Source organism: Nomia melanderi, chromosome 3, assembly GCF_051020985.1.
Source record: "Nomia melanderi isolate GNS246 chromosome 3, iyNomMela1, whole genome shotgun sequence".
Lineage (NCBI taxonomy): Eukaryota > Metazoa > Arthropoda > Insecta > Hymenoptera > Halictidae > Nomia > Nomia melanderi.
The window spans coordinates 18,735,565-18,763,067 of record NC_135001.1 but is presented as its reverse complement, the minus strand read 5'-3'; the positions used below and the strand labels follow the sequence as shown (position 1 = coordinate 18,763,067).

The window sequence follows — 27,503 nt, the reverse complement described above, 5'->3', positions numbered from 1 at the left end:
TTTTATGAAATATAAAATAACGTAGTGTTTATTTGTATATGGAAATTACGAAAAATTAAGTGGAACGAGAAGATATTGGAACTTCTTTAATACTATGAAGGAAGATGATAAAGGTTGTCACAAAATTTCCTTCATGACTTGGATAAAAAATATTTTCACTGGAAACTTGAATACACGCGAAACTTGTGAAATAAACTCATGGAATATATTTAGAATATATAGAAGCTACTGATTATAATTCTTCCGGACACATTAGGAAAACTGGTGTCCATAATCTGAAACTGAAAAGAAGCTTGATGAAATCACGAGAGGCGATAAATTCCACGCTTAACTGACTGAGTAGACTCAATATAGGTCGTCACTGACTCAATAGACCTAACACAGACCATTATGGATGCAGGAGTCTCAATACAAACCACTATGAACACAGGAAACCCGATGTAGGACAACTATGAATCGAGCACAATAGATACTACCTCGGATTCGCGAAGTCCGTCGGATTCAAAAGACTTAAAAATTTTGAAACACGAGCTACGGAAACCCCGGTGACCTTAAAACGCCTTGAGAATTCTAAATTTTGACTCTGGTGTAGCTATTATCGGATCTCTTCGATCCTCTCGAAGAGATTTCTATCTCGTCTCTTGAGACTGGATAGTAATCCGCGAAGTGGTGTTTCGTGGCCCAATACCAATTTTTCAACCTTAATATTTACAAAGGTTTCTTTTGTTTACAGGCCGAAATACATTCGTTTCGAATAAGTCTGTAATTAATAAACCGTATTAAATAAATTCATAAACTAATGGAATATGAAGATAATTACATTAAGTGATTCTTTAGAGAATATAAAAATACAAGTTTATTAGGTTGCTGCATAAGTTCTATCCGTTTCAATGTGTCGCCTACAAATTCGATTTTTCGAAAGTTGTAAAATTTTGAGCTTGCTTCAGACTAATATCTTCCATCGCTGCTGATGATTCCAATCTTTGCGATAATTGGACTATTCCTGTTTTATAAAAATCTCTAGATTTATCGTTTAACAGATAATTGTACTGCACGTTTTACTTCAGAATTTTCAAAATTATGTCCATTTCAATTGTTCCGAAAGACTAAGACGAGATGAAAATCGGTTGGTACCAGGGTGTGGAATAAGTTACCATTTTGGTTCCGATATTTCTTTTGCGTTGCCTTGAATTATCAGTTCCAAGTTCAAAAATTAAGGAGAATATTTTATACCACCTCTATCCACCTGTATCAAATGCTGAATATGTAAAGAAGTTTGATATGCCTTAAAACCGACAGTTAAGAGTTCATTTTAGCCCGTTCATTTCCCTTTTGTAGAATAATCATCCATTTCCAAATAACTTATACCGACGAATTGGGTTTTATCGTAAAAAGCAAATGTTTGTTTTGTGATTTTAGCGTTATGTGAAACATTTACTCAAGATATTCCTAATATTAACCATAAAATACCGCGGATTATGGAATGACGCGAACGCTGGTGAAGTGATCAGTCGCTATCAGGTCTCCCGAGTCCAACATGATGTTCCAAATTTCCCGTAGTCACTATCGAATCTCCCGTTTCCGGAAAGGTCTGCATATCGGAGATTTCGAGTCGGAAACGATCCCTGCGGGGCATCTCGATTCCAGAATGCGAGGGTCGAATCGTTCTAATCCAGGACCCGAACTATCGGTTTTTCAAAGCTAGACGTATTCCCTGATTGTCTCACACGTCCGCATTGATCAGTATCGAAGCCCATTGTCAGGTATCTTGACTTCGTGACTGTCGGCATCTTTTCGTTCTTTTAGTCTTCAGTGGTCTGCAGGAGTTGGATAAAGCAATAATATTTAACACATTGCGTACTGGAAACAAAGAAATCTCGTTTTTATTTAAACCTATCTTTGTAATTCTGCGAACTACCACACCATTTAAAGAAATATTACAACTGATTATTCGTTTAATACTTATGAAATAATAAGATATTTGAATATTTTTCATATAGTAATACATCACGAACTTATAAGTTGATCTCATTGAGAAATCGGCCAGTTTTCTAAGAATTAACCGGTACGCAATGTGTTAATATCTTAGGATTTGGTATTAATATTCTATAGAACCATCATTGGTTGTTAACCAGTTACCTCCGTTTGATGAATATACGTGTCATCTTAAAGCTTGAAATGATACTGATTTTTTCAACGATGAATTAGTTATTTTTTCAGATAAATATGTAATTCTTCTTCATTTGGTTTTGGTTTTTCTTGTAAAATACGACCTAGGTTCATTTGTCCTGCGTTTGATGAATACAAAGAGTTCTTAAACTAAATTCCACAGTGAACAGGTTAATACAACAAAACTTTTCTAACAAACAGCACCATGCCAGTCCTGAACAATGTTTAATGGAACATCATACTATTCTTTATAGAGAAACTTTTGAAACGTTCAACTCCATAATTACTATTATTAGCTATCAAATCTACATTAATGGAAAGTTAGCCCCTAACACGTTAACTGCCACAGGGGTTACCGATGGCTGGAGCTTCCAAATTATAAGAAAGTAACCATAACTTGTAAAAAAACTGATGTTTAATAAAAGTGTCGAGTAGCGCAGATAACTAGGTAATAATGTAACAGAAGAATTGTGATTATTAATAACTAATAACTCTTCTTCTTTATCTTTACTACAGAGAGATTGAGTGATACATAAAACGAGTGATAAATAAAAAAACTACAATATTGATTAACTACTACGCGAATGTTCTGACGAATAGCACAACATAACTATTCAACATAACATCGCAAGTGGATATATATTTCGTGCCTTTTTAGAAATTTTAAGCATTCATTTAAAAAATGGCTTTAAAAGGTGTAATCGAAAAGTGGGGAAAGATCGTACACAACGATGACATCTAAATCGACGATTAATCCATTTGCATCATTAGCATGTACATTTAATTCTCCTGATCACTATCACCTTTTTCATACTTCTCATGCAAATGGAATTAACACGTTAACTGCCGCGAGAATTTCGAATGTTTTGTTGTAGTAAAATTATTTCGTTCATAATAGAGGAAAATAGTACTAGAAATAATTATTAATATTTTGGTATTACAAAACACATACAACATTGTTAGCGTCTCGTGTTACTAAATATTTTGATTCAATATCAGTCTTTTTATTGTACTTGTTTTCAAGCAATTTGGAAGCGTCGGTCACCGGTGACCACCATGGCAGTCAAGTATTAATGTTTTACTCCAGAAGTTACCATACAAGAGTGAGGTTATTATGGAATGACCCGATTCATTGTACATCACGCGTGCGAACGAATACGCCACGGAACAAGAACGAGGCGTACTGACATTGTACTTTATCCGCTACAAAAATTCCGTCGCCCGATCGCACGGACACTCCGTGCGCGCGTGGGAACCCCCGTTAACTGTCTATAGCGGGCGGATGGCGCGAGCGCCGTACGAGCAGGGCTATCGACCCTTTCTACTCGCAGCTAGAAGCCACGCGGTCTACTTCGTTTCTGGCCTCCCCCGTTACGGAGAATTTAACCATGAATATATCCGGCCGATCCAGGATCACCGTATTACATCACGGCACTATCCTAATGACGGATTTTATCTCCAGAGCGCTGTATTCATTGGGACATTCAGAGATCCGATTCGTCGAATTCATTCCGCGGTTTCGTTCCCGGTTCGATGTAATGACTAGTCCTGAATTGTATAGTCGAATCCTGCTAACCTTTACCGTTCCGGCCGATTGGTACGGCTCGGAGGATCGTTTCTAGATTTGATGTCAGCGCTGATCGGTGAAATTGTGATACATGAAATGATAATTAACACTGAAGCTACCGAACGGTTAAATTGACTTTTTGAGATTCCTTTATAGAAACCCGAAGAGTGCATCTATTGAAACTTTAATTGGTTTACGATTCAGTTCGCGTATTGTTAATGTAGGCATTTAGATATAAAAAACTCTTTTGCGAGCATATCCTAGCAGCAATAAAGCCCAGGGACCCATTGCTTGTCGTTCTTAGTTAATCCGTGGATCGAGCCCAAGGTAGGCGATAGCTACGAATTTTATACCTGCATGTAATTTAAAGTCGAGGCGATCCTTGGGGCTATTGCTGCTATGGTCGTTAGAAATTTCTACGACTGCTCAAATTATGCGCACTGCTGAACGAAGTTGTACACAAATATGTAAGCTATGATCACTATTGAATGTTCGTTACAGTTTCAAGGTCTTAAAAGACCAGTCATTATTAGTATCAATTGATTGAATTTTATACATATTCAAATGTTCTCTCTCAGATCGAAACATTTTTTACTTTTTTGTTACTTGGATGCAAACCGTGATTGCTATTGATTGTTCAATCAATTTCGCGTTTCGCGAAAATTGAGCTCAGCAACGCAAGAGATGCGGCAAGGAATGTGAAACTTTATTCGTAATATGATACGAATAGATAGCAATTGAATCCCGGAATAATAACGTTGCATGCAACGCGTGAATATTTACCCTTACATACCCACTTGTGGATTCAATGTAGATCGCGTGAATGATTTACGTAGCATGGCGTATCAGAAAATATCGCAACTGTTTAGACCGTACGCTGATTTCACTTGCAATTGATACAAACTGCATGTTTAGAAATTATCGTTCATTTTCACATTTTAGTAGATGTACGATAAACGTTGAATTTAATCAGATAAATTTTAACGTATAACAAAGATTGTATTACCACAAATTAATTACTTACCCAAAGTAACGTTTATTTGCTGTAGTGATTTCCTTTTTAAATTCTGATAATATCAAATTGTTGATAACATCAAAGATAATATCAAAGAGAAATATTTTAATGCTAAAACCCTTGACGACGATTCTTTTATTAATGAACCACGATCCGAATCTTCTCGCGATTAAGAAGCAAAAAGTTGTTGAAGCATTCCTGTCGGCGAAGTTTTAATCGCTAATTATCTCTAATGGGTACCCGATGTTGAAAGGGGAAACGCAAATTACGTCTACACGTAATCCGGAACGTACTTTAAAGAAATATTTGACGAATTAAGTTACACAGAAAAGGAAAATACTTTTACTGGCCAATTAATAATTATAACTATTAATGGTAATTATAATTGGTTAATTATAATTGATAATTATCAATGCCACATGGTTAAATGTAAATTCAGAGAGAAAATTATATATGAATATCAAAAACCTACATTAAAAACAATAAATCTTCGAGTGTTTTACTTTTTCTACAGCACCAACAGAAATTTCATTCTCATTAAGTTAAAAGATGTATTACATTTTTAATTATTATTTCATACATTAGTGTACCAAAAACGAAACTCAGAAAATAATGTATCTGGGTCTGAGCTCGCCATGAAATTTATAGATTGTTAAATATTTTAAACTCAGCGGGCTATGTCCTAACATTCTTTAAAATTCTGCGCGTTATTAACACTAAAACAATCAGACAGATCAGAATGATCCATTCCTGATGTCTTCTTTCTGCGATTATTAAAAAGATAACAGATGTTTCTTTGTAAACTGATCAAAGGTATTGATTTAGCAATACGAAAACTAAATTGTAAGTCAATCGAACTCTCAATGGATTCACTCTTTGAGTTTCTGTAAAGGAATTTCAAAATGTCGATTTAACTGCTCGGTAGTTTTAGTGTTAACTTAGAGAACGAGGAAAGTGGAATTTCCACTGAAAAATTGTATTTGGTTTATAGATTCCTACCGCTATCTTTGCCCGATAAATATATCCTGTCCGATAAAGTTAACCTCTATTCAGCGGAGAAAGTAATTCGATTGAAGAAGGAACACAAACAAACGCGGACCCTTAAGCTACAGTGACAACCTAATTAAAAGTTGCAGAAACTTCAGCAACCGATGCTATCGGTTGGAAATAGCAACGTCCACTGACATTAGTAGAAGTTGTAGGAAAAAATGTGACGTTAAGCTTCGATCTGACCAGTCTTTATTTCGACCGACCAACATGTTCATACAATCGGTGTAGTTTAGTACACTTTAAAGCTCACACGATGTTTATATCTCCATCGATTGTATTATATAGTTAACGCTAAAATTTAAAAAAAATATTTAATACTTCGTCCAAAGTCCTTTTACTTTGTGAACTAAATTAAGTCAGTTTGCCATTGATTCTATTAATTTTCTGTAATAATCAGAATCGGTTTTGTTCCGTTGCTCAACAATTTTCTTCTTTGGAATTCCGCAATGAATGATACTCGTATGTTCTCAATTGGATTAGGACTTCGCAGAGACCATTATTCTATACTGCGTGAAATAAACGTCGCACAGTGGTGAACATGTGAAGAATTATGTCCTAATAATTTTTTAAATTTAAGAAAATTATATAGTTAACGCTAAAATAATTGAATCTATCAATATTTGTCTGATACATTACCGAGAAAATTCATTTTTTGATTTGCATAGAAACTTGTGTCACACAAATCCGACGAATTGTTCTATCTCGTTACAACAGACCCGTTCCTGATGCCTTCTTTTGCAATTGTCGGAAAAGTAATAAATGATCCTCAGAAATAATTGAAGACACTTTTTCATAATACGAAAGCTGAATGATAAGTCAGTCGAAATCTCAATGTACGCACTTTTGGAGTTTTCATCCTGAAATTAGAAGAAAGCAGTTCGACTGTTCGGTAGTTTTAGCGTTAAAATTCAGCGAGCATTCGTCGGGAATTCGAAAATGTTCGGCAAATAAAGCACTTGTTTACAAAATAAATAAATTTTGTCGTACCGGGAGACGAACGAGCATTCGTTCGACCGGTGTAACGAACTGTTGCTGATAAATTCTAGTCAGTCAAAACGGTGTCGGTGATATCTCCGCAGTCAACGCCAGTGTAATCCACGAGGGTATGCCGAAGTTAACGATAAAACACCAGATGTGTCGATGGTCATTTCGATATATTTGGTTATCGGCTGTCCGAGGGTCTTGACCGTGCGCGAATACCGCCAGTGAAGCAAATAAAATTTGCAAAATCTACAGGTAGCCTCAACGATCGCGTTTCTCGTGGACTGATAACGCGGACCTTTTATTTTGCCAAGTCATGCATATTTCTCGGATAAAACTGCGTCCATCTCAGCTGTGTAAAATATAAAATGTAGTGCTTCGGTGTCATTTGTTCGCATATGGAGAACTTGTTGCGCGCCGTTTTAATATCGCGAGAGTTACAAGCTCGCGCGCGCGACAGCGAACTTGCGGAAAGAATAACGGAAGGAGGTAAACGAACAATTGAACCCCGTTCACGCACCAGAGACACAGTTTTTTATAGGCGGGTATAAACCGAACGCATACACCGTGTGAATATACGCCGCATCCGCTAAAAGGAGTGTGATAACGAGAATTCAGCTTGAAGTTTATATCATTCTTTTGCATACATTTTAATTAAATATAAAACGATTTATATTCACTTACGTAGTATTATATTTATTATTGTTGTTGTTGTTTTTATTTATATTTGTAATTTATTTTGTCACAGTAGAATTTCGGTGTTGATAAACGCAAAATAGTTTTTTTATTCGATAGATACATTCTGGGAGATATTCAGCTCTATTAAATTGCTAAAGGAGTTAATTGAAGCCGAAAGTTCCACGCATTCCTTCATACTTTGAGAATTTATTATAAAAATAAGAATCTATTCAGAAAGCTAAAAATGATGATTTCTAGAGCAAAATGTGAGATAGCGAATGAATACTTTTATTTATAAAATATAATTTGTTAATTTCAATCAAAATTTTTACCAAACTGATTAGTAACATAAAACTTCCTTCAATGATCACCAAACAGCACAAGTTTTCCAAGGCGTTTTACGTAACAGCCGGTTATTTGATATAAAACAATGTGTACAAATTGAATGTATATGTATAATCAATATACATAGCAAAAATGATCAAGGTAAATATTAAATTAACAAAGATGTACGAAAGAGATTGATTTCCTCGGAATAGTAGTTACTGGACTTGTGATATTTTGGAATTTATGGTTTCAATTATCTTCTTGGAAATAATTATAAAAAGAATTATCACATTTGTAGCGTGTTATCTATGTAAATAATATTACCTTATAAGACCAACATTTTTCGACGTCTTCTTCAAATTTATATTTATATTAGACCTTGACTGTCCAAAAAAACTAATTAATTAGTCGAAGTTAAGGCGCAGGTAAGGGCAACTAATTTTCCCGTGATCCTTCAGCAGGATGGATGCTCAAAACTTTTCAGCCATGATTCCTCAGAAGTTTCGAGGCGTGTTTTAGAAAAGCCTGCTCAAAGCTACCTAACATTAAGCCATTTCAAATCAGTAACATTACATTACAAAAATTAAAAGAAGAAACAATATTACAATATTTACAATAACATTCTGTAGTGAAAGTATACCTTATTCTGTCTTACATATCCTGAAAACCCGAACATAATTAAAAATCGAAATTGCCGTTGAGTTTCCAAGGGAGATTAAGGAACTACGACATTTAGTGTTTATTTATAATACAATTTCTAGTGTCACATGTTGTCATTTTGCATTGCAACAAAACACAGTCATTGTACCCGCTATCCTAACCAATCGATACTCGTATACCAGAAGAGGACACTGGGTATCGTAACTGTATAATCGCTCTCCCATGATTCCTTGCGTGGTGAAACCGCTTTGACTGATTAATCGTTATTGTTTCACGGTGAAGTGCCAACTCACGTCAAACTTGTTTGTGAATAAAATATCGCGTTACTCCGATCGTCGCGGTTGGTTCGCGTGGTTCTTGCAGCGGAACTCGTCGAATGTCGCTCGTTTGATCGAAACCGTTCGAAATGTTGCTCGCAAAACTCTCGCAGTGAAATCGATCGAGAAGACCGATTTTCCGCGTTATTTTCGAGTGCAAGACCATCTGTGTCTCCGCTGTCCAGTACTTTTTGCTGTATTATGACGGACTCTGGAATTTTTCGCCTACCTATGGTAATAAAACGAGAGTACTCAGGGAAACGAGCCCTGCAACAGCACGGAGGAAAGAGAGGTCTCTCATTAGGGATTTTGATTATGGTTTTGATTCATAGTTATGTGTAACCCTATTGACGCATAGCAAATTAGTATGAGAAATGAGATGAGAAAAGATGAAAGCTGATCAATGAAACCCGCACTTTCAGGGCTCATCTCGTGAACTGAGTACCTAAGTACGTAGTCGGTGAGGTCTCACCCTTTGAACTCTGTAGGCTCCAATATTACAGCAGTTATAATACTAAATATTTTAATGAATCTTAAAGAAACTAGATTTTCCATTGTATGCATCTAAATTGACTAAAAATAAATGTTTGCTATCGCGACGGTAAACATGTCGCTTATAGTAACTAAAACTCAAAAGTATTAAAAAATGAACACTAAACTTAACTGTCTGTCCCGTCCATGTCATAAACGAAACTTCGAGAATCTTCTATCATTGCCTTCCGTATCGGAACAGTCACTTATTTACATCCTATTCCATCGAATCGAATAGAATCACGCTGCGATGGTCGTGACATGACCTATGAACAATCCGTACATTTCATGCAAGCTACGATTTCACAAAGATGGGTAGCACTTGTTGCCCGGCCGGGCTTGTTGAGTCCGTCGAGTGAGTGTCTCGTGCGTGAGACAACAGCACGTAAATAGGTTCTGCACGACTCTTCGACCCCGTGTCTGGAATTCGTACGCGATCGCCTCCGCGGCCGAATCGATCTCGCGTGAGCCGTAACTTCACGTCTCGATACACTTTCCGTGCGGTCCCTCCAATTTGTTCAGGCCTAAAGGCTCCAAGAGCTAGATGTTGTTTCAATAAGGCCGATAGATTTTCTCATTAACCCTTGCATGACGAATGCAGTTACATTTCGACCGACTGTAGCGAGTATAATGAAAACTCTGTTATGGGTCAGAACGGCCATCCGTCATCCGAGTGTTAACCTCTTGCCGTGCAGTATAGAATGATATTCGTAGCGAAGGTCCTGATTTCAATTTAACAGTCATGAATACTGTATATTCTTTCGCTCGAAATGAAGTGTCTACTGTTTCATTGTTATCGATGTCTGATGTTCGATGTGAATGTAGATTTTCAGCGAATGCAACTTTTCCTTTTCAATGAATTATCGATGATCATGGTAGATGATTAATAAGTGTCTTGGCGTACAATGACGAGTGAGACTCGTGATGAGGATTTCTAGATTAACTTAACAAAAATCATTATCGTTGCTAACGAATGAAAATTATTTAAAAATCTATCACACTTACTGAGACGCTTTGTGCAGGAAACCAATTCAGAAAGCACTGAATTAATTAACACGTGTTCGTGATAAACTGATACATGTGAATCGTAATGCTTTCTGCGGTTGAATAATTACTATTTCGTGACTAGTGCGGAACTGGTCTGAGAAGTGGAAAGATTACCAAAGATATAATGCGACGGAAACTTCCTGCTGAGAGTAGTTAACGATTTTCTCCTTACTTCACACCAGTTCCTTCACTTAATAAATTTATCTCTGCTTCCGTCATGTCACAAACTGATTTCCGAGTTCCCTGTCGGTAGTGTATATTAAAGTTTTAGAAATCTCCGTTATTGGATGAACCGATTTAAAATAATTTGAGAAATTAATTTAAAATAATTTGTGAACGAATGCTTGTGCAGCACTTAGTGTTGGCTAAAATTGTATAGAGATACAAAATGAAGAGTAAATACAATTTTATTCGAATAATAATTTATTTAAATAAGAATTTACTTGTATAATTATTTACTAGTTAAGATACTTGTTCTCGTTGTGATGAAATTACATATATTGCTTAACTTTATGTTATTTATATCAAGTTTGAATCAATTATTCGTATAAAAACATTCATTTGATGTAAATAAGGATTTCTTGATTTCATACCGGAAAACTACATTAATAATGCTACCTTTGGTATTTTAATTAATTATTTCGAATCAATTTCATTTCCTTAATATGTTAATTGAAATTTCTAACATGAAATATTTGAAACTTCGATATAACTATGATCTTTACAGAAATATATATAAGGACGATCAATTGAAGTAGGAAATACACAGCAGTAGAACTTAATTAAAGGCATGCAATTTATAAACTCGCAACCTTATTTCGCTAATGATTGGAAGTATCAAAGTTTCGAGCACAGCGTATTTGAAAAGGTTTTAGTTTTAAAGTGATTTCGAGTGCCTGTTCGTGTCGAAGATAAAAGGTGGGAAAGAACATTTCGTTACTTAAAGATTCTTGATCTGATGCTTACCGTGAATTCGTTTCCATGTGCTAAGTGAATCGCAAGTTTCCTAGCAACTTCTGCATTTTAGATCGCAATAGGGTCATTCGAAGTCGAACGGATCAAACTTTTATGCGTTAAATTTTCGATCAAATTGGAAAGCTGAATCCTTTTGTCGATGGCGTTCACGATTAATTGATAAACACGCGTAAAGGAAAGGAATTAGTTTCCGGAAATTCTCCAACCGTTCTGTCTGCCGAATGTTATTATTTATATCGTTTATACCTTCATTTTGTATTAAGCGTTCATATGCAAATCGTGTGTGCGGAAGCAATTCAACAGAACAGAAACTGTAGTGTCGCTCGCGTGTCGACACGGTCTCCCGCGACTTTCCTCCGATTTGCGACTGTAATTTGGCCCACGAATGCGTTCGCCGAATGCGCACGAACTCCAAAAGGAAATGTACTCCAAATTATACGCGACGTGAAATGTGACTGGTTTCAATTATTCCCGCCTTTGTTCGGGGCACTTGTTGGGATCAGGTACCCATGTAACGCTTCAGTACTCGTAATTCGATACAGCGTTAAGCGTGCTCACTTCTTTCTCGTTTCTTCTCGACGAATTCAATCGACGCACCAACAGGTGTAACAGAGGGACAACTGAACATTTTAAGTTCCTTTTGTGCTTGCACTCAGATTTCCATTCAGTTGTGTCCCCAAGATGCATGTCCAACGTTAGATTGAAATTCAAACATTCTAATTAACCGGTTAACTGTGGAATTTAGTTGGAAAAACCGTCGAACGCAGGACTAATGCACGTAGAGTATATTTTAACCCTTTGCACTCGGAAGTTTCTTACTAGAAATATTCAACATTTTTTGACGAGGAAAAGACGATCTTTGAGATTAACTCGAAGAGAAATCGCCAGTATATTGAGGACGAAGCTATTTTAATCCAATATTTCACGTACTGAGCATTATACAAAGTTCAATGTTAAATATCAGATTTTGTAGTTTTACCGCGTCAAATCAAGTGGTGACTGAGAGTCACCTCCCGAGTGCAAAGGGTTAATGAAAGATCAAAGCGAAAGAAAGAAAAATTGAGTTGCTTATACACGGTCTCTAAAAACGTGTTACAATCGACAGATTGATGAATCTACTTGAAAAAATAAGACGAAAACGTAGACTACATTTTCTTCGTAAAACGTTTAACACGCATACATAATACAATAATAATTAAAAGCATCCAAATTTCATTTCATCTATTGGAACCGTTAAATCGTTTCCTATTAAAAACATCAACTTTTTACATTCATCATCATTAAGCTCTTTATTATTACATAATGATGAAATTCCATTTATTATATATTTATATTACATCCGAAAACAAGGAGAGTTTCCATAAAATAATGATCTGAAGCACATAGTTCGAATAATTGATCCGCTCGATGTTAGTCATCGTCGGTATACGAATCGAGGTACTTAGTGGTGTGCGTTAAAATGCAATATCTGCGAGAAGTATTAATTTATTGTATAATCTATCGATTATTCCGAAAACAAAGTGAAACGCGAAGAAATATTATCCTACACTTTCAACCGAATTTCTCACGTAGGAGTAAAGACATTTCTCTGGGTCGCAGCGCAATCTTCGAAACACGCTGGATTACTCACGGGGAACTGCGCGTGTTTGCCTACAATATAAGTCATTAATTACTTGCCGCGGTAACAATTTGACGTCGACCGCAAAATGTGAAACGAATGTGTTGCCGCGAAGAAACGCGACAAGCGAGGATAATGAAAGTGCATGAATAACAGGCAGCAAAGACCGCGCTGTTTACCGATGCACCGAGACGATGTCTCGCGTCAGTCTCGCGCGGTGACAGACGTATGTCGGGAAGCATTCAAGTAAATTACTGCGCGTCTATTAAAAGTTAGAACGCGATGAAATTGCGAGGCTTGGTTCTTACTCACGCGTGAATGGAAATGAAAATGGTGTCTCGAATAAACAACGTCACGCTGATCAATGCAACTTTCGTTCGTGTTGGCTCGGAGCAGTGATGTCCTTTGTCCCAAGACGATGGCGCTTCTTGTTTCAAGTATCGATACGGTGTAATTCTTGCGTCGACTGCTGCAATTCCAGTGCATTCAATCACAACTAAATGGCTAACGCAGTAATTATCGTCAAATTGTCGGGATTTCGTGTTGTTCTTTGTACTTCTTCGAAAATTCGTATGTTTATATTGTTGTGTACGCTTTGCTATTACACTTTACTGTAATACTGTGTTTTAGTGTATAAATAAATATTGATTACAGGCTACATCTTATTTGGAAATGTGATTTTATAAGGAGATAATGAAGTAAGTAATATTTGGAACTTATTTTTAAAGAATGGTATACGTAAACGTTCGTACTTGAAAATTTTTCATGCGGTTTATGTATTTAACGTTATAAAAATGTTTTGAGAATATTAAATTGTTTGTCCTACTATTATATGTATATGTGGTTGTGGTTGTAGTAACAGTGGAATTCATTGCCATCAAAAGTGTTTTAATAAATGAATGACTGTTTCTGGAACAAAAATCGAATAAAATACCTGTTATCAAAAAATGTTGACACTTTGAACAATGTGGAGACTAGAAAAGGGCAAATGAAAACTTGTTCGACTTGACTTTCTGAACTAGAAAATTCTTTTAACGGTATGTATATTTTTATTCAGAGAAAACAGTTCAGTTTCAGAGCCGCCTTCAAGCTTCTCTTTCCTCGTTTGCGACATCCCACGCACATTGAAGCGCTATCTATTGCAATATAATGTAATTTCAAGTTAGTTCGATGATTTCTGAACCACGTAAATAGTTGCGCAGAAGTTTACTTCAACGTTATCGCCAATAATCGACGGAACTTGGACAAGCACGGAGAGGGAAAAGCTCGGTACATTTCACTCGGAAAATTAGAGGTACCCTCGCGCAATCTTTCCGATACATCGGGAAACATTGATTAGAGTTCAGCGCTGAAATATTGCCAAGCAAGCGCCACTGTAAACAAGAAGTTGGAAACCGAGATTGCAGAAATTCTTCGAGCTGGAATCGGAATTTCTCTTTTATATATCTAAAAATAATGAAACATCAGATCAATTGATTTCCGTTTTAAAACAAAAACATTTTGTTTGACATTCCAAACAAAATAATTCTTTCAATGTTATATTAAACAACGTAAGATTACAAATTTTAAAAATGTATTAATTTCCACGAGTTAAAGAAACAAATTAGATAGAAGAATTAAAATATGTTTTTTTATACTGGCAATCATAAATTACTACACTCCCATTTTTTATGAAATTGAACTTTTAACTAATACATATATATGGTGATGATGATACGTGAAAGAACGAGTAGAATTTGTTCTTATCTTTCTACCTCAAAATTCGCTTATTTTTAGGAATATTCTCTACAGCTTATGTTAGCAAACAAAATGTATCCGTTCGTTCAAATATCAGTGTTATAATATTTTACCATAAATTTCGTATTTTCTAAATACAAATTGCCGCGCAAGAGTTCCAAAGACACAGATCTGATGTAATTTTGTCAAATTTTCAAGAGAACATAGAAAATGTGTGGTTAACCCCTTGCCGTACTATTTACTTTCGCCACTATGCTCATATACCACTTTACTATCGACAATTTGGAAGAAATGCAACAAAATTGTCCATTCTACTTCAAGTGGAAATTTTATTTGAAGATAATACAATGATAATAGCAAAATAGTCGTTTGCTTTGATCCGTGGGCAATGAATAACATCGATTGCCGTTAAATTAGTCCAGAAATCTTCGTCACGAGACATTATAAAGTAAACAATTTTAACGCTCGGTATTTCCATTCTTAACCCTTAAAATGCTGAGTGGCGTCCTATAGGGAACCCAGAAAGTATTTTTCCTTAATAATTTTGCAAGTAATTTTTTGTAATTTTTCATATTTTATGTAGTTTCCCTATTTTCTCTTCAGGAGACTCCAGTGTGTTTATAGCTAAAAACAAAATAACTTGAATTGGTTCTCTGGTACTCGGCTGCGAATGTAAGAGTTAATCAGGGAATTATGCGAACTCAGCACCGGGAAGAATCGAGCCCTAAGTATTTACGAAGATTTACCAGACCGAATACCCTTAAGGCCGCCATTTCCCTCGGCACGTACTACCGTTCTCTATTCGTTTACTCCGTAGCAGATACAGGGAGATTGTTGGACAGCTTTCGAATTGGATTAGCCGGCGGAGTACGTGAGGGCCCCGCCAACATTCCACCCTTCGATCCCTCGAATCCCTTGGCTAGAATGGTTACTGACAAGCCGCAGAAGACAGCCTGACATCGGTTGTGTTTGACCGCTCAATTTATGCAAACCAAAAATACATCGGAACGATTTTTTCTCGCGTCTATCAGAAAATTCCGTTTTCCATGCGATGATTTTGTAAATTTTTCAATACTGTACGAAAGGATGAAGAGACTATACCAATATCGCGCAATTATACACAATTACAATAAATATGCCTTGAAATTAGAGGTGTGCCAGAACTCGACAATATTTCGAGTTAACCCTTGCGAACGTTTGCACTCGAGAAGTGACTCTCAGTCGCCATTTGACTCGATATAACAAAATTATAAAGCGTTATATATAATATTAAGTTTCGTATAATGCATCAATATGCGAAATATTTCTATAGCTTTGTTTCTCATAGGAAAGTGTCGAATGTTTGTGAAAAGCTTCCGAGCGCAAAGGGTTAAAAGTTTGACGAACAACTTACGATTACAAACGTTAAAAGTTTCATTACTGCTTCGGAGAATCGGTATGATTACAGCTGTTCGTGAGAGAAGTCTCCCAACGCTGAGTGCGAGTGGTAGGTGTTCGGACCGAAGTGTTTCGGACAGATTTCGGGTGACTGCGATTCCGTGAATGCGCGTGCCGTATGAGTCAGGTTTCGGCGTGTATCGACAATGTGTGAAAGCCACTGAAGATAAGAGTGGCTATCCCAGAGAGATTTTCGAGAATGTACACCTAGCACCGCACTCAAGATGCGCTTTCAAGGGGGACGGTTTTTCGAAAGCTTTTCCCGTGACCACAATAGACGCTGGCTGCTGGTTCCAACACTCGTTGCTGAAAGCTACGGTTGGGTCGTAAACGCTCAGTCTGCCTAGCTGACTTTATTAAATATAAAAACGTGGTAACACGTGTAGAGATTAATTTTACAAAATCCCATGCGGCGCTGAGGTAAAAAAGGCGTCAAAAGTTTTTAAACCGTTTGCATCCTATAAGAGATTGAAGAATAGAAAAGTCGACGATAGCGAGATATTTTTCCTTCGAATGATTAACCCTTTGAACTCTGTAGGCTCTGATATTGCACCAGTTATAATATTAAATGTTTTAATGAATCTTAAAGAAACTACCATAAAATTATTAGATTTTCCACACATCCGAATTTTGTTGAGGAGGAGAATAAAAGATCGAAGAAATGTTATAGCATTTCTCATTTTCGCTTACTATAAAAATTAGTTGCAGTTGCCGATAGATTACAAAACAACCTGGAGTGCTAAGGGTTAATGTACAGTAATGAATACGTAAACTGTAATATGAAATTGTAGTAATAAATAACATCATGGTGAAGTAATATTTTAATAACACGCAATAACTGAAACAGTGTATCGTTTTCTGTTAGGTACATGGAGAGTAACTGTAGAAAATACAACGCGGGATTGGTTTGAGAATAATAATTACGAGAGTTCTACTCTTCGCTTGTTCATTCCGTACCGGAGACGAGAAATCTCGTTTTTACATAAATACCTACCTCCGTAGCTTTGCTAATTACCACACCATATAAAAGAATATTAAAATTTTTTAGAACTGATTATTTTTGAATTATTTTAAAATGTATCAAATAACAATAAGATGTTTGAATATTTTACATGCAGCGATATGATCTTATTGAAAATGACAAGCCACGCATTCCAGTTTTTTAAGAATTAACTGATGAAGAATGATTTCTTTCTCAACTCTGATCGATACGGCTACTTTGTCATTAATAATTGATTGGAAAAAGAGAAAAATTCTAAGCATATGTTATGCCTACATTTCCTTTGAACTATAATAATTGATTACAGAGGAATAATATTTACTTTGAATTCGAATTAACTAAGTAATATATATATTTGTTGAATCATGTTGAAAATCTTCACCACGAGTCTCACTCGTTGTAGGACAAGGGGTTAATAACATTATAGTTCTATTCACATTACGTGTATTTTTTTGCATAACCGACATGTGATAATATATATGAAAATTAATTTTTAAAACTCTCACGTTGGCGCTGACGTAAACATTAAAAGCTTTCGAAAAGGTTTATTTCAAATAACAAAATATTTACAGTCATAATGAAATACTTATAATTCATGGAGGTTAATAAACTTCCATCGTCCCTCTGACATATATTACCTAGCTAACTCGCTGACAAAAACTACCCGTTAATTGCCATTTTTAAACCATTGAAGGATGAATGGTCTCATTCCATTCCACTCTACTTCACTCTCTCTCATTCAGTGTCTGCCGCATACAGCAATATTGCCTACGGCAATAAATCGAAGCCCACGCATTCGAAACTGTCGGCTCGGTCCCAGAAACACTTTTCATTCTCTCGCAATGTTTTCAAATTACGTTGCAGGCATTCCAGTGGTCACCGTTTAGTTTATAATGCGTCGTTTGACTCACGATATTCGTTCTCAGGAGGCAGATTTTGGAACAAATTGAGATTTAGAAGTAAAGATCAGATTTACAAATTATTAAGGATAAAATAACTCGAATCAGTGCAGTTACGAAAGAAATTAGAAGGCATATATAGCTGTCAAATGAATCCTAAATGATTATCTTACAATTTCGATACAGTGTAATGAATCCGATAGAAAATATAGAAAAATGTTGGTGCAATGAAAAAGAAATTCACAAGACACATTAATGTCACATCGGCTCAATGAAATCATTTATACCTGATGGCCATTAACGCTAACCGTACCGCAAACCGTGCGAATGACCGGTTCTAAAATTTGATTTAAAACTGTGCGTTTTAAATTCGTTTATTTACTTTTATATCAATTCCAATATTGCTCGATTAACCAGTTAACTGTGAAATTTCGTTTGAAAAATCTCTCATTGTCGCGATGAAATCAAATAATAAATTGTACACTCGTGAAACCCAGGAAAAATGCATCTGCAGTGTATTCGAACGAAAAACTAAAGCAAAACGAAGAATTACACATTTATCTGGGAAAAATAAAGAATTCATCGTTGAAAAACTTGGTACTTTGCATTTTAAGATAACGTGTATACTCGGACGCAGTGAACTGGTTAATCAGTTTTTCAGTTTTTACCTTTCTTTTGTTTCTATTTCCACTGAAAACAATTTGTCATCAAACTCGTTTACCCTTATTTGCAGCCAGTTATTCGACTGGTTACGACAGAACTAGGTATACACGAAGTACCGGTACGGTTAGCGTTAAAAATTAATATTACGTTCTTTATCTTCGTAATGGAACAATACTGAATGTTTACCAAACCTTGCATACTGTACGGGTAGGTAATTTAACTTTGCTGTTCCAAGTTAACCAAACTGTTGAATGTGCTGGATTGGATGCATCGTTTAGCATGGTTACAGGGATTTCCAAACATGCACAAATTGTTTTGAATCAAAGCTGAATTAACCTTCCCACTACCGAAGGGGGTATTCTGTGTCTATCATGTATAACATATGCAACATAATATAATACATAATATTATTAAGCATATACTTAATTCCAACGTAATCTAAGTATCCTTTGTTTCAAAGCGAACTAAGGTAATATTTCAAAAATCAGTTTCTTCGATAACGCAAGCACGTTACAGAGAGAAAAAAGAAATGAAAGATCGGGTTATCATAATCGTCCTACTGTCATTTCAAGATGGTTGACGTGTAAATCGTGGCAAGATTGATCGCCTTGAAAGTTTTCAAGGTAGCCGAAGGTATCAGGTGTAACGATATTCGTATGCTAATTGAGAGCAGCGGTTCTTTCGTGACTCGATGCCTCCGCAAAGCCGACACCATTTTGTTTGTTACCTTTCGCGCCCGTGAAGCGGGCTCGCCCTACGCTTGGGTCAGGGTAAATCACGTGACGTCATAACAGGGTGTGGTGATTTACGTGAGACTTCGACATTACGGCCACCCTTTGCATGAGTGCACCGCGCGTCCGTGTGACGTCTCGCAATTGGGCCACCGAAAAAGTGCTGGTCAATTTGAACGCCGAATTTTTCCCCGCCCACCGACTCGCTAATAAAGCAACCCCAACCGAGCTTTTTACCCTTCACTTATTCGGCTGTTTGGCTTGCTCGGATAATGATTGAGCGGAGGATGTATTGGTTCTTTTGTAAAATGTCAGCGTAATTTCGCGACTAAAATGGGAACTTCGGTAATTCAGAAAGTCAGGTTTTCTTTAACCGGTTAACCCTGGAATCTAGTTTGCAGAATCTCTGATTGTGAATGAAATCGAATAATACAGCGCATGCTCGCCAAACGCAGAGCACATGCGTCTATAATGTATTCTGACAACTGAAGTAAAACGAAGAATTACACGTTTATCTGGAAAAGTGAATAATTTATCGTTAAGAACACGACTACTATTTTGCGTTTTTAAATGACGCGTCGAACACAGTTAAGTGGTTAATATTACGGATCGCGTTAATTTGAGGCATATTGAATCTTGGGAGTAATATTTGATAAATGTTTACGTCGATTTTGATTGATGATATTACACGAATTTGTATCCTAATTATCTATATATCACACTCTAATTTTCGAGATTTAACTAGACGAATAACAATGTTCTCTAGGAACAATTAAGTAAACTACATAACAAATGTACGTAATCCTGGTGTTGAACTAGGGTTTTAAAATCAAAGAAGTATCAGATTTCTTATTTCCGAATTCTGGTTTTTCCATGAATTTACACTTATAACAGATAACGCGTCGTTTAGATTGCTACACTGATTGAGCAAGAAGTAGGTTACACACTGTTTAGAAGGATTTAAAACTTACTTAAATTATTTAAACAAATGAAGCTTTCATTAAAATAGGTTTCATATCTATATATTTGAGCCTTGTTTTCATTCGCAAAAAAATCTGCATAACAAAAGCGTGAATATTTTTATACTGCTTAGTTTTTCCTTGGAAACTGAAATACATTTACGTTTCCACTAGAAATGTTTACATTCCTTACTCTGCTGACTGAAAAATCACTGATTATCTGTTCTCAGTAATTTCATATATACACTGAATTATATTGTTCACGTGAAATTTGAGATAAAAGGATGGAATGGAAATTTTGGACGAGACGATACTAGAATGTTATCTTTTTAAGGCTACAGTCTGAACGAATATCCTATTTTCATTTCACACGTGGTTGGTAGAAAGTGAACTTCAAAGGAAAATCGTTTTCTTTTGAAAATTAAATGCCACTAAGCTTGGTCTTTTTGCGAAGTTTGAATCTTACGAGGTTCCAAGGATCGATTCCGTAAAACGACTTCGAACATCGTAAGGGCACTGATGGGATTGTAAATAGACTTTCACTTTAACTCAGCATGAACGCGAGCCAAAAGGGTCGCAGGAATAACCGAGCAAGTCCAGCTTGAGATAGAATGTACATTGCCGGAAGAAAGTTTGTGACCACCTGAATTCCGCACCCCTCTTTGTGACAGGCGAAAAAAGGTAAAGCCCTGTTACTTTTAAAGCACAATTGAGTTTCTTCGGTGTGCTTCTATATACGTTCGTTATATTTCTTTAAAAATGTATAATAATAATAATACCAATAATGATATAAGCAAAACGTAAAGGACACAAACAATTAATTATATTCTAATCAATTACGAGGCGAGTCGTCTAAATCGTTTGAAGTCTCGATTTCGACTGATTATCGATGTTGATAATCGTTGCCATGTTGATCATGAATATTAGACGAAAATATAAGGAAATAATCTATAAAATATTTAAACAACAAGGTTGAGAGAACTAAATTAACGGGAAACAGAAACTAGCATTCATTAACCCTTTGCAGTCGAAAGTTTTGCACTAGAAATATGCATTTAAAATGCACTAAATAAATTCCCGAAATAGTGAGAGAAAGATATTTATCATCAACAGAACAGTTCGTGGAACACACGTCGCTAAATTCAAATTACATTTCATTTGCTGTGTAGAATAATAATACGTTTTAATATTTGATGTATCATTTGTAACTATACGAGCAATAAGTGATCATTACGTATTATACTAATACCTTAGTATTATAGTATTTCATTATTAGTATTTCATGAATACTATTAATTAAATTCTCCAAGAATATTTCAAGGGAAAATGCTTTGTTATCAATATTATATTGTACTAAAATATGTATAATCTTTTTCTCAAACATTGGAAATTTGCTAAATTGTAAATAAATATAAGCTGCTCGTATTGTTAAGGATAATAATAAGTTACTATTAATTATAAAGTTGTTTAAAGAAAAGTTATAATTCTTTGCAAGTCATCAGAATAAATAACACTTTTCACTCTCAGCAACGAGTGAACCAACTTTCAAACTTTTGCGCCTATAATATGACAGTACCTCCAATACGTGCAAACAAAAAAATTTCACGATCTTTTGATCGAATAAACTGTTAAAGTGTCGTTCATGTATTCTCACTTTCTTATCCTTTGGCACGCTTCTTCCTCGTTATATCTTCACGTCTACGATGGTGCAAATGATCACAGGAAGCCTTCTTTTTTCGGTTCATCTTTGAAGAAGTGCCAAGTGATCGTAAGTGATAGACTCTTAGACATTAAACGCCTAGAAAGAAGTAAACACACCGAATACGTATAGGGTAAACGTCCATGAATTTCAACTGCACCTGCCTTTAAACTCAATTAACACGTTGAACGTCGCACGATTTCATAGAGCAAAATACACACAACAGAAAAAATACAATATTAAATCATTTGACTGAATTGGATTATTATCGTTGCACGTTCATCAAGCTGAATGTCACCGTAATGGGTATCATTGTTTATAATATAGAAATGTTAGCGAATAATCATCGTTTAATTGAGTGAATTATAGTAATTCGATTTGCTTGGCATTCAACGTGTTAAAGCCGTTCAAAACTACTTGCTTAAGACAACTTTCGGTAATCATTTTTTTACTACGAGTGCAGCCTACCAAAAAATTGAAAAAATTGAATGCTAGGGATATGATCTTTTGCTATTTTTAATTTTTTACAATTATTATTTCCAACAAAGAAATCGAAACATGTTCTTTAATATATATCGTAACGTTAGATATTTTTAGAATTTTTACGTTTGATTAAGTAGAATAATGTTAAAAAATCTGATAATCTAGATTTTTTCTATCTCTATTACTACAGAGCATTGAAACTTGATATACGATGTTTTTTTTTAAGAGTATTTGGAACTCACTCATTTATTTCTGTTGAGATAAAACGTTCAATTATATATTTTAAATTATTAAAATTTTTCGAAGGTTTACTTAATAATCATGGAATACAGTAAATAAGCGGAAGTACATAGAAATTACCTCGCCGCAATTCAACCTAAGCAGATACTCAAAAAAGTTCTTTTAAAATGTAGTGGCGCTTATGTTTCTAGTGTCACGTGTAATTTAACACTGAACGCGTGTTACCGCTTTCGTCTTTGGTGAAGTCTTAAATATGACAAAAATGAAACGGAAGAGAATTTTTCAACGGCGCACGAAGTGGAACTTAATTGCCCTTTAACTCGTTTTGAAAGTCAGGCAGTGGCTGTGTGGTAAAAAATGGCTGACTTTAAAAGGAAGTAGAATTTAAAATTTGGCATTTGTTGTATGTACGAAGCACATAATCTTTTACAGAATGTAATAATAAGAATTTTTCGGTATCAATAATTTCTTAGCAAACATATTTAGTAGCCAATCCATGTTACATTAATTCAATTCAATGCATTGAATATAATTAAGTTCAGTACAGTAAATTCACTTACGTATTCTGCCACAAAACTTTCAATTCCATCAACCCAATAAAAATACACGATAACAAAAGTCGTTATCAAGACTACTGAAATATTACAAATTCAATTTTTGTATTTTGTAGTTTTGTCAATTTTGTCACTGTTAAGACACCTATTTTCAAATGAAAAAGCTATCATTTCTCATTACGAAATTAATTATTAAAGATTCTTCGTATCCACAGATTTCCAATTTATTGATCAAATTTTCGTACATCGAAATGAAATACAATCCTTTTTCTATTATTCGCATACACAATAAATATTGTGCTACAATGAACGTCGAATCATTTTTACGAATTACCAATTATCAAATTCCTTTAAAATGCTTGAATTTTAATTAACACTTTCAATTTGTCCTTTTCCTCGAGGAAACACGAAGAGTCCGTAACAAAATGTATTTTTATACGAACGAAGGCAATCAGTAGATACATTAAAGTCGAAGAAAGAGATTATTCTCGTGAGAAACCACGAACTTTCTTTATAACCACATTACAAGATTCACGGCGGAACTAAAAGCGCAACAAACAAAATGAACAAGCTTCTTTCCTGATTCCGATAACTTCCCCAGTGGCATTTCTTCCCGGTGCTCTTGGAATTCCGTTCGCTTTTACTACGACAATAGTAACAGCAGTAAATTCACCCCTGCGATATACGCCTCGAGCTTATCAGCGATTCTACAGACAGTCCGCAAAGGTAGAGGGGGAGCGAATTTTTGCAAGCGAGCTTAGATGGTTCTCCGGTGTTCTGTGTGCTATCGGTGTGGACGCCCGAGTATCCTAGATGAGTGCCATCGGTCATCTTTTCGATAGTCGCAGCCATAAACGCGTTAGTGTGAAAGCGATATCACGCGAACACAGTCGATCGCCGTATAGCTGTACGGGGGACAATATTTCCTTACTGGAATTCCAAATATTTTGAATAAAATTTTATTTCCTGCGGTGAAATCTGATTATTTTGAATGAAATTCTATTTCCTGTGGTGAAATTTGATTACGTCTAGCGATCTGTTTAGAGAAGACAGTTACTTTGATAAGGAAAAGCGGTGTTGGGATTTTAAAATTGAAATTGCTATTTTTCTGGAATTAGTTGTTGAAGATCAGTCTATATTCCAAGTATATGAAAAAATAAATTGGGTACGTACAATAATAGTTTCTTAGTTGGTATGGTGTTTTGGAGAAATCCAGATTGAATATTTGTGAGATGCACGTGTACCGAGGAAACTAGACTGAAGGTGATGTAATAAATACAACTTTTTATTTATTTTTACATATGGAGTTTTCACAAAAGCGATATTTGGAATAAAAGGTTCTATTTTTTGTTTATGACTTATTTTTGAAGTAGCATTGCATCTTTCACTGTTAGATTACTAACTACAGGATATTCTATAGAAATAAAAGAAAATAATCAATAATAATCATTTTTAGTCATTTGGTTTATAAGTTGCTGTCTTCGTGTATGTAGTAATGTTCTTATAGTGCTTCAGTTTGCACTATATTTGCACAATTATTCGAGAAATATTAATATTCATAAAATTATTATTATTATACTTATTTTTATATATTATATATTATATAATTTTATTATTATTATTCCTCGAAATATTTTGTCAGCGGATCAACACCAGAACAAAGTTAAAATAGATCAGTTAAATCACCATCAGTTCCCAATATTTTTATTCCTTCCTGACAAATTTGTTATAAAGTGTGTTACATATAATTTCAGTTTTGCTCGCATTCACGGAATACGCTGGTTAGGTTGCTAGGAAAATATAGATATTCGTTGTTACGATTGATTCTCACACGCCTAATAATTTTCGGTTCGGCGCGGCGTCGATTGGAAATTTGGAAATTCTTCAGTAGCCTCGATAAAGCACAAAAGGAGAGGATTCTTTAGGGCAGTTGACATGAAAGGGTGGCAAAATGAGATCCCTCGACGCCTCCTATTCGTACTGTAGAAGAACTTCCGCATTCCACTTCTCCGTTCTCTCGCCGCGCCGCTTCTTTTTGTTGCCTTTCTCAAAGCTGCCGACTGTTCCAATCGCTTTACTCTATTTTATTTAATTTCCTTTCGATCACGGCACGGATCCCCTGTCCGTAAAAGTCGGCGCTGGCTTATGAGACGGGAATCGAATTGCTGGAACACTGCTCAAAGTTCCGATAATCCTTCCTTTCAGCACTCGCGGATCGGGTGGCCAATGAACTTGAAAAATCGTCCATTAATAGAACAAACGGACGCCTGCGAACGATAGATTCGCTGAATTTAATTAGAAAATGTAGCTGCGTACCTATGTTATAGGATTTGAACTTCATAAGTATTTAGTCGAACTTATGCAGTGCACTAAGTGAATCGGTTAATAGTTTCATGCAATACAGTCGAACCTGTTTTTGTGCGGCAGATAGGGACCGCATGAAAGAAACCGCAAGAATGTTCAGAAATTTACTAAACACAAGAAAGTGCTTTCAAACGGAATAAATAATTAAATTACACATGGAATCATTTAAAAGAAATTTAATTTCTCATACATGGAGAAACTTTCACAATGCACATAATTCACTGCTACTCGTCGTAGTCCAAAACGCGCATCTTCTTGTTACGAACTGGTTCAAAGTCGCTTTCGTCACTTGAAGAACGTTGGAATTCATATACCGCATAAAAAAATCGCGCAAAATAAAATGTTAAAGTTATGGTACAATTGTATGTGAATTTTCCTATTGAAAAGTATAATTATTTGAAAATAAGAACGATTATGTTAAAGTTATGGTACAATTCATTTACGTGAATTTTCCTATTGAGAAGTAGAATCATTTGAAAATAAGAATGAGTTATTGTAGAATTCATTTATGTATGTATGTATGTGAATTTTCCTATTGAAGAGTAGAATCATTTAAAGATAAGAACGATTATGTTAAAGTTACTGTAGAATTCATTTATATTTTTCTGTTGTACTTTCGTTGGTCTATATTCGAGAGAGAAAGCACCGCGAAAGAATTTAGCGAGAAAGAAAGAGTCCAGAATCGTAACGTAAAGTTTCAGATGAGAAATTGCTATTCCCGCGATGGGGGATCTCGAGGGCCTCATTTATTCTTCCGCGCTGTTAGTAAGAATCAGCTCCAAACATTCTTGAGAAAATTCATTTTTTACCACGAGCTGTTCGTCGTACTGGGATTAATTATAATGGCCCCGAAGGACAAATGCTCGGACCATAGCAGCGTTATTCGTCTGTCTGAACTCTTTCACTAAAGTCGTTTAAATCCATACTTTTTCATCTCTGCTCGCCAATTCTTTATTCAATGTACGAAAATTAATTAACAGAGTTGAAAGAACCTTGTTTACACATTCTTCGAATTTCTAACGAACATTTATTACAGGTCAATGTAAAGTCTATTGTTTAGTATTTGAATTTTAGTAAATACCATCTCGAATTTGAACTGTTATGGAATAAGTTACATTAACTGTAATGTTGAGAGAAATAAAAATTATACGTACATAATAATTGTAGCTATGTAAACTAAAACTGTAATAAAATCAGCTATGTTTTATAGAAATTTCATAGTTCAGAGGATTAAGTTCTAGTTTCCATTTTCTTCACTTGTGATGACTAATCAGAAAAATATTGAACATCCGTAATTAATTAAAAAATTAATAATTTCTCTGAAATAAAGTAACGATTGTACTCTAATTTTCATAAGAAATACATATCAGTCATTTAAAATATACCCAACTTTGTTTTTACGTGAATTTTTCCTATGCGATTCGTTCGACAACACGCATTAAAGAAAATTCTCTTTTCACGAGTTGCTTTCATTGGTCCATTGTATTGTTTTACTGATTTCTTAGCTCTGGAATCAATCTCTACATATCTTTCTAAGTATAGTATATTTACTACATGAATGTTTCTACACGGAACGCGGTGCCTATTTATCGCGTAAAAACAAACTTGGCTGTGCTCTACGGTTCTAACGTCAAAAGGAACACAGGTTTTTCGTACAGTTCGGGATAGTTTACTACAAACTAGTTTGCATCTATGCAGAAGTGTTCGCACCTCGCTCCTTTGTTCTCACCCCTATCCGAGGGCTCAACGGTTAGGTTCGTGTTTTCAGGTCCCACGCAATACCGGCGGTTGGCCCCGTAATC

General features: G+C 35.5%; 1 protein-coding gene across 9 annotated transcripts in view; it reads left to right on the top strand.

The window, feature by feature from the left end:
- Nucleotides 1–27,503, top strand: part of LOC116429241 (popeye domain-containing protein 1-like) — a 99,381-nt gene that overhangs the window by 16,046 nt on the left and 55,832 nt on the right. The window contains exons 1-2 of one of the 9 annotated variants that reach the window (XM_031981977.2): nucleotides 13,091–13,447; nucleotides 13,590–13,633. The exons of 6 other annotated variants lie outside the window; for them this stretch is intronic. The gene's annotated coding sequence lies outside the window, so the exon portion shown is untranslated. Of the gene's footprint in view, nucleotides 1–13,090; nucleotides 13,506–13,589; nucleotides 13,634–27,503 lie in introns of those variants that run through there. 2 more of the 9 variants (XM_031981976.2, XM_031981972.2) reach the window with 2 other exon arrangements.